The 8,564-nt window shown below is 40.5% G+C and overlaps 1 pseudogene; it reads right to left on the reverse strand.

Moving 5' to 3' along the window:
• Positions 1-417: 417 nt before the first annotated feature.
• On the reverse strand, positions 418-4,436 carry LOC117527443 (annotated as a pseudogene).
• Positions 4,437-8,564: the final 4,128 nt, after the last annotated feature.

An 8,564-nucleotide genomic window follows, 5' to 3' on the forward strand; every position in this document is an offset into this window, starting at 1 on the left:
CAGTGTGGTGCAAGCGGATCTTTAGAAAGAACGCAAATGGGTTATGACTACCATGTGCACAGCAACTCCTGCTGGCCTCCGTCACACATAAGTGCAAGTAGCAGGCAAACTGGACAACACAGGAACTCAAAAGTACCACAAAATACTGGAAGTGTAGCAACTGCATTGAGACTTGAATTAAAACATATTCCATCCACTGCTATGTGGGATACTGATTCTCAGTATACAAAATGTCTTCACTGTCAATCATTCCATGCGTCATGCACGTAGGTGGGACCTCGTGCAAACTGCGTTGTGAATGAAAGCACAAGTACACTGAGATGTCAGTTGCAGCACTTGCCAGTAAGATAACTGTTTCACCAAAGCTGAAAATAAAATGCTGTGGTCTGCTGCACTCTGACGCAGACAGGTGTTTGAGGCCACCACCATATTTCAACCTCACACCTAGCCTAGGCAGCTGTTAGCTTGAAGATCTTTTGTGAAAATACTGCACTAAACACAGAAAGCACAAAATATTCAGTAGCATTAAGCAGTTAAAAATTGTGCAAATGTACAAAAAGCCTGAATCCAAATACAAACAAAACAATATTTGAATCTCTAAGCCGGTGGCTCTATATTTCAATATTTTGGGTCAACGGCATAGGACCTAACTCTATTTTGACATCGGCCATGTGTCTGTCTGCACTCCTTCCTGATCTGCTCCACTTCTGTTCTTGTCGAGATCTTGCTTTCTGGTGCTTACGCTGGTGATGGTCGTGTCCTGACTCCTGTTTAGAGTCTCTGTCTGGTCTTTCAGAGGGCCTCTGAGTGATTAACCACAAAACAGATGTATTAATGTAATTTTTTTACCATATAAATGAAGCATACAACTGGCTGATGTATGATTATGGAAGAAATGGGACACTTACCTTGGACTGTAGTTTTCGAGTACGGTTTCCAAAGAAGTGCTGGTAGATGTAATCATCAAGATTTTCAATAACTTCATCGTCTAATCCATGATACTCAAGTATGTCGGACAAATAATCTCCACATTACTGACAAAGTCTGTGAACAGCATTTGGTCATGAATAAAAACACCATTGTGGAAGAAGTTATTGATGAACATTTCCAGCTCATTCCAATGATGGAAGTGGTCGACCTCTTGATGGAGGTATCTCCGAAGGATTTGGGAAAACTCGTCTGCTCTTACAGGCTTTATAGCTTTCTTGAAGAGATTCATGGACTCCTCATAAGCACAATCAAAAACACTGGAGCACTTTTTGCATGAGCCTTGTGGGGTGTTTGACTACGCTCACCATCAGCTTTGTCTCCCTGTTTCGAGTGTTGTAATTGACATGGAATGATTCATCAGTTTCCATGGGTGTTTGTGATGAGGCTTGCGGGACCCGTACTGCCATGACTCTCTGGAGTTCTTTTCATCACCTTTCCCATGGTAAAGCCGGTGGCCTTGTTAATGAAAGTCGAAGCTGAATCCTTAAGTTGCGGAACGTGATTTGACAGAATCTGAGAATTTCCTCAGGTTCTCTTTAACAGCTTCCTTGGCTTTCTTAATCTGTTCTTTGTGATGATTGGACAAACTCCTTTGTTGAGTTCTTCACAGCATAAATGTCTCTTTCACTTTCACAGCCATGCCTGCTTTTGGTTTTTTGATTTTGGACTCTGTCTCTCCTTGGCCTTTTCTTTAGTTTCCACATACAGTCCGCTCCCAAAGGTCAGAGCGCTGCAGCTCGAAGCGGAGCCGCTTCTCCAGCTCTGCCAGACTTGCCTGTAACTCTTCAGCCTCTGAACTGGCTTCCTCTTCAAATCCTGTCAAGTGTCCCCTTAACAGATTCAACTCTTTCCTCAGCTCCTCTGTAACCTGTCTTCCTTATCGAGATTCTTCCTCAGGTGTCGCTGCTTCAGCCATGATTCCTCGCTCTTGGCCACGGAAGCTTTGCAAAAGTTGCCCTCTCCTCCTCTAGCTGCTCTTTTAACCTTTGGTTTCCAACAGCAAAAAATCGACACCTTCACCCCGATCCTCTAGTTCTCTGAGTTTAGAGTGCAGTTTTCTCAGTTCCTCCTGTAAGGTGAACAGAGACTGTTGTTCACGTTCCAGGGAGCTCCTCAGTAGCTCATTTTTGAGTGTTAACTTCTGCTCCTGTGACTCGGCGTTCCTCTTCTCCTCTGCACTCTGCTTCAGTAACATTTCCAGGTCATTCATCTGAGTCTTAATAAAATGCATGTAAGAAAGGAAAGTGTTAAAGTGGTAGCTCCACTCCTTTAAAATGTTTACAATGTACATTTAAAATCTGTACATTTTCTATATGGACAATACAACCAAAATGAAAAAATCATTGCCTCAACTAGCTCTGGGAGGAGGGCCATCATGTTTTGGTCATCTGGGTCCAGGTCTCTCTGCAGTATAATGAGGGAAAAAAGAAGCTGTTATTATACACTCATGCACTGACAGCCACCACTCTGTGATGGAAAACCTCAACTAGATTTAACTAATGAGAGAGAAAAGATTGTTCTACTTTATGGCCAATTCATTTTGAAATGGGAAAACTACAGTTGGGCATGGCCCCATTGCTGTTTTGATATAGGTAAATCTGTAAATTGTTTGTTTTAGTAAGCTTTAGCACTGAGCTATGCTCACAACTAGCACTGCTAATAAACAAAGCTGTAGCTAAGAAACACAAGTGAACCGATGACATAAGTTCCTTCTTCATACCAAGTGATGATGCAGATGTTTAAACTTCACACAGAACTTGGCATTGCAGTGCAGTAGATGGGCAAAATAACTGCACTTTTGTGATAAAAGCATGAAATTTGGTACACATATAGCTAAAGCTATTACAAATAAAACTGGATATTGGGCTATCGTGAATTTTCAATGTCACACATGGCAGCCATTTTTCAAAATGAAAATTGTTAAATTATACTGGCAAATATATCATTATTTGTTTGATCATAAATCAGGAAGGGCATCCAGCACAAAACATGCCAAATGCTAATGCGGATCTGACTATATCCGCTGTGGCGACCCAGAACAAAAATGGGAGCAGCCAAAAGGACATTTGTCTGCTCATAAAGCACCAAAAAAGGGATAATACGGACTATCTATGACTGAATTCTATGGTGTGATGGGGTAAAAACAGCAGGTCAAGTTCTGTTCGTACAAGGGTCAAGAGTTCTAATTTTGGTTGTAAAAAAAGTGATAGATTATTGGCTGAGCTAATAGGTTAATACATGGAATAGTTTGACTGTGCCAATGTTTTTAGTCTCCAAGTTGATGTCAAACAAGGCTGACGTCTGTTGGATTCTATGATGTGTTATACCTTAATATGACAACTAAGCATGACGCAAACTATTCCTTTTTAAAACCCAATTCATAACATTCAGTCATAAATAACACAAATGATACCTTTCTGGAATCTTTATGATCAGACAAATAATGTATCATTTCTTTCAATATGATTGGAGCATTTTTCAATTTTCATTTGAAAAATGGCTGCCATGGGTGACACATTGAAAATTCATGATGACCTAATACACAGTTTTATTTGGAATACCTTTGGTTATATGTGTACTAAATTGTATGCTTTTATCACAAAATGTGCAATTGTTACAGAAATGTTTAGCTAAGCTGCGCCAATATTAGTGTACAGAAAAGCCAAAACTAAGAAAGTGATTTTCACAACAAATATTGTAATTCCTGACTTGCATTTAGAAACACACAAAAGAAAATCAGACAATTTTGTTTATTTACATCAAAACAAACTGGGTCATTTCCCAATTTGGGTTTCCCTCGTTTCAAAACAAAAATATATGGCTGCAAGGTACACGGACCAGAAAGAAGTTTTGTGTGTGAGTCAGAACCTAGTTTTGTAGATGATGCTGTATTAATATACAACACCAACTATTCCCTGTGTAGTGAGGAATCCTCAATGACATCATGAGACAACTCCAAAAATAAAGAATGCTCTGAAAGCACAATAACCTGACTGGCAATGCTGCTCTTTAGAATGCTGAAACATGCGCATATGGTATATGTTTATGTACACATATAAACCGCGCCATTGTTGGGTCAGTGGCTGAAGTTTCATCTCAAACACCAGCGCATCGCAGGTTTCTCTCCTTTAGACAGGGATGTTTTTGTAAGTGCTTCTTCAAGCAGAGGTGCCTGCAAGAAATAGACAGTGCCCACTCCCCATGTGTGACATACTGATTGACTTGAAGTGCCAATGAACAACTGGAACTAGGTTTATGCAAAAGAAAGCCTGCTTTTTGTGTTTTTTTTTTTTGTTTTGTTTTGTTTTTGTTTTTTTGTGAGCACTTGTGCTGCACCCTGAAAGTTATTGCCTACACCCATATCTGCCTAGACCAAAGATGTCCAGTTGTATGGTTAGAAATTTATTATTGATGCGTTAGTGACCCACAGTCTCACTGACCTTACTTGGGACTTGTGGATGTTTTAAATGTCGAAGGAAATTCTTCAAATCAAGTTCATTCACTCTCTCTTCTCCACAGTTTCTGTCTCTCTTGAATCTGGATTAAATTTTTTTTTTTTTTTTAACCTCATTACTAACCCAAAATTGCCCCTATCCCAAGTTGTTTTGGAATATGTTGCAGGTCTGAAATTTATGAATGGATGTTTATTAATAATGAAGTTGACTGGGGAAAATAATAATAATAATAATAATAATAACAACAACATGTTGGATTCATCCTGCCAGCAATGAACCCTAAAGAACATGTCAGAGTCATTGTGGGTTTTTAAAATTTTCATTAATTTTCTATACCCCTTATTCCAATTAAGGGTCACGGGGGGGCTGGAGCCCATCCCAGCATTCATGGGATGTGAGGTCCTGTCCAGGGTGCTGGTACACTCTGGACAGGATGCCAGTCTATCTGCAATGGTTGAATACAGACTGTAATAGAAACTGCTTGTTGCTACAGTTGCTTTTATGCAGCTACAAGGCAATGAAGTTCAAAGGATGCAAATCAGGACAGACTATTGTTTTTGCACTTCCGCATTTGACAAGCAATTCCGGAAGCGCTCTGCACGCTTCCAGTGTTGGAAAGAGGCTAGAAACATAGCATAGAAAGGCTTTTCTATCATATACCTCTATAGGATAGAAACCAAAGACACTCTGGATTTTTCTGAAATACTTGAAAGGTTTAGAAATAAGAACAACACATACAGTTGTGGAGCAAAGCTTTGCGCACTTCAAGAATTCTTGTGCAGTATCAAAACTTTGATTGGTCCAATTCCATGATATTTCCGATTCACATACTGCACTCAACATCTACACTTGTGTCATCAAGTCGCATAACCTGCTGCATTTAGAGGATGGGGGTGTCAGCGGAAACCATTTTAAACCGACACATCCGCTAAGTTTACCGAGCCAGGCTCAGAACTTTGGAACTTGTCGCTTCTATTACCCAATGTGTGCAGGTTGTCTTGCAGATGGCCACAAGTTTCAGGAAAGAAGAACCAGGGTGCAGGTCTTCTGGTATTATGTAAATTTCTCAGCCAATCAGAAAGTCAGTACCCACTACATCATTCACATGATTAGCATACTATTAGCATACCATTGCGATGCATTCTGGGCAAAATGTACCGTTAAATAAATGTGTCATTCTACAGATTGCGATGCTTTATGCTACTGTTGTGGTGAACATGTTGAAGTTTCTTAGAGCTTGTTAAAATTATGTCCATAGGTGCTTTAGATGTCTAAACAACATGACACCATAAGTGAATGGAACCCACAAATGCTTAGCTTTGTCTCATTGGAATAGAGGAATGTTGGAACAATCCCAGAAATTTCTAGTTTCACTGCAAAGCAGCATTAGGAACAATTAGGCCCCATAAAAAAATTTATCATCCTTGACATCAGAAAAAAAAGTGATGAGGGAGGTTTTTTCTTAGGAACAGAGAACAAACAATACAGTAAAATTTTGAAGTTGCGAAATTCCCCTTGTAATATGAATTAACATAAGTTTATGGCACTCAGTTCATGTCATTCTCGAGAATTCACAGCCCCAGTTCTTCTTTCCTGAAACTTTTGGCCATCAGCATGTGTTGCTCCAAAACCTGGATGTACCTTTCAGCATTGATGGTGCGCTCACAGATTTGTAAGTTGCCCATGCCACGGGCACTAACACACCCCATACCATCACAGATGCTGGCTTTTGAATTTTGCGCTGGTAACACCGGCTCATTTCTTTTAAACGCCGCACTGCTCCAATCTAGCCACCGTGGTAGTAAAACAAAATTATTTTGCCTGACCTTCAAAAGAGACATTCCTGTGTTGAGTGCTACTCACCGGGGAATCGTATTCAAAGTGTCCTCAGTGATGAAACATAAGCAGGAAAATATAAAAATATAAAAACCACTGCTTAAAAGGACAGCTTCAGCTTCAGCAGCAGCAGCAGCAGCAGCAGCAACAACAACTTCTTCTTCTTCTTCTTCTTCTTCTTCTTCTTCTTCTTCTTCTTCTTCTTCTTCTTCTTCTACTATCGATTTTTTTTTGTCAGTTTGCAAACCGACACGGTGCATTACCGCCACCAAGTGTTTAGCTGTGAAGTCATGGAGTCTGACGTATAGAGACATAAGGGAGGGAAGGAAGAAAAAAGAAGGTTGGGGGAATTGCACTGTACTATATCCTATTCGATAATCCTGTTCCCTTTAAATATGGAATTACATGCCTCCAAGCAGGTGCGGTGGTGTAAGTGTTAAACTGCTTTGTCCTGGTGTTCTGACATCATCTAATAGAATTCTTCTCTGTCGGTTATATTCTTGGCACTCCAGTAACACGTGCTCCACAGTCTCTCTTCTGCTGCATCTCAAACACTGACGGTTTCAGTGTTCCAGTGATGTTGAGAGTGTGATGATTACTTCTTTCCTGTGACTCCACTCTCCTGTTTCCTTGACCCAACCTGTCCCTGAATTTTAATATAAACTGAACCTTAGATTCCCTGTCCCAATTCCAGAATAAGATTGAACCCACATGAAACATACTGAAATATTCTGTTGCTGTAGTTTAAATAGGCTTTGAAGAATGTCATTGATCAGGTCTGGCCTGCAAACAGATTTGCCATTTGAGATGCTGATTAATGCTGCCATTGAAACCAAACAGATGACCTAGTGACTGAACTTCACCTCCTCTACCCACCACAGTGTCAGCACAATTGCTAGCATTTCCACAGAAAAGGCAGCCAAATGATCTGACAGTCTTTTTTATGATTGTCTTATGAAATTGGGGAATATAAACTGCTGCCCCCGTCTTTCCTGTGACTGGATCTTTAGATCCATCAGTAAACACATGAATCACATCCGTATATTTCATAGCAAGATACCGCTGAACTAGACTGGCCATCCCACCGTACTTTTTACTGTCCTTTGACAGTTTCTCCATCTTAAAATCTACTTGGGGCATAGGGAAAACCGAGGGGTAATAATAGACAATGGTACTACGCAACTATGTGTTAGATTAGACAATCTTAGTTTCTATCCCTGACTAGTTTCCTACCCAACCAAAACTATTAGACTCAATCTTACCATGCTTCCAATAGGGGTTTCAAACATTTTTGGTTGGATGTGTCTGTTTGTGACACTGCAAATTCATCCCAATACACCATAGATTTGTATACTTGACTGTACAGTTGTAATTTTACATAAAGCTTCTGGGAAAAAAAAATAAGGTCGCGGCCGGCGGCCGTGTCCCATAACTCTCATTTGGCTATTCGCACGGCAAGACTGGTGGCAAAACTTGGAACTACTTGTATAAACAAACACTGCATTCAAGATGTCTTAAACTCCTTTAATATTTTTCGATTTTTATTCGGTCGTGTCTATAACTCTCATTTAATGCAGTATGTTTGTGTAACCGCGACTGCGGTGGGATCGAACCCGGACGGCTCGCACTAAAGACCATTCCTCTACCAGGTCAGCCAAAGATAGCGAGCGATACCAAGCTAGCGGGAACGTCTTTTCAGTCAGGACCCGGGACCTTCGTCCTGCTACATTTATTTATACAAGTAGTTCCAAGTTTTACCACCAGAGTCTTGCCGTGCGAATAGCCAAATGAGAGTTATGGACACGGCGGCCGTGCGAATAGCCACTTGCAGAAAGGAAATGGAGACGCCTCAAAGTCAATGGTGGTAATTCTCCAACCGCTACCTGAAGAGCTGGGATTGATGACGTCTTGAAAGCTCCACAACATACACATTACCTTCTTTTTCTACAATTGTACCACGAGCTTGGAGGCATGTATTGGCATATTTGAATGGAAACAGGATTATTCACGAGAATATAATACAGTGTAATTTCCCAAACCTTTATTTATTTATTTCCCTCTACTCCCTCCGTTATCTCCACCTCATTTTAGCACACGTTGTTCCACATCCAACACGTTGGCGGCGGTAATGCACCACATTGGTTTGCAAAACCGCCAAAAAACTCGACAGAAGAAGAAGAGGTGGGAGGAGAAGAAGAGAAGGAGAAGGATGACGGCGACTTTATTGTGAAGTATGAAGACGGAAGAAGAGTCCGAAAACTAATTTAATTTATTTTCATTTTG

This window comes from Thalassophryne amazonica, chromosome 2 (genome assembly GCF_902500255.1).
Source record: "Thalassophryne amazonica chromosome 2, fThaAma1.1, whole genome shotgun sequence".
In the NCBI taxonomy this organism is placed as follows: Eukaryota; Metazoa; Chordata; class Actinopteri; order Batrachoidiformes; family Batrachoididae; genus Thalassophryne; species Thalassophryne amazonica.